This window comes from Papaver somniferum, chromosome 9, assembly GCF_003573695.1.
Source record: "Papaver somniferum cultivar HN1 chromosome 9, ASM357369v1, whole genome shotgun sequence".
Taxonomy (NCBI): domain Eukaryota; kingdom Viridiplantae; phylum Streptophyta; class Magnoliopsida; order Ranunculales; family Papaveraceae; genus Papaver; species Papaver somniferum.
The window spans coordinates 129564514-129565014 of record NC_039366.1 but is presented as its reverse complement, the minus strand read 5'-3'; the positions used below and the strand labels follow the sequence as shown (position 1 = coordinate 129565014).

At 38.9% G+C, this 501-nt stretch overlaps 1 pseudogene; it reads left to right on the top strand.

Moving 5' to 3' along the window:
* Positions 1-370: 370 nt before the first annotated feature.
* LOC113314574 lies at positions 371-470 on the top strand (annotated as a pseudogene).
* The last annotated feature ends 31 nt before the right edge of the window (positions 471-501 follow it).

Sequence of the window (501 nt, the reverse complement as noted above, 5' to 3'; positions counted from 1 at the left end):
GTTATCAAATCTAGTCTTATTATAGAGAGCATTGGCTTGCTCTTCATTATGCTGGCCTTCCCAAAAAGGATCCAATATACCACTAGTGTGACCCACTTCTAAAGCTTCTAACCTTTTCGCTATAGCATCAATTTTGGCATCTCATTCATAGCCTCCTTCTACCCTATTAACGTTTCCTCCTAGAAGAATTGTTTTCTGGGGTTTCCTATTATTTTCCCATTGTTGGGTCTTTTCGGCGATTTCATGCAAATATGTCATCGCCTCATCAACTGTTTGGTTTTCAAACCCACCTGTACACATAGATTCTACTGTGGTTGTAGTGGAATAATCTAAACCCTCATAAAGGATCTGAACTAACCTAACCTTTTCTAAACCATGATGAGGACATTGGGCTAATAGATCATTGAACCTCTCCAAATACCTATACAAAGATTCTCCCTCCTGTTGAGAAAATGTGCAGATTTGCGTCCTAATAGAAGATGTTTTGTGCCTAGGAAAAAG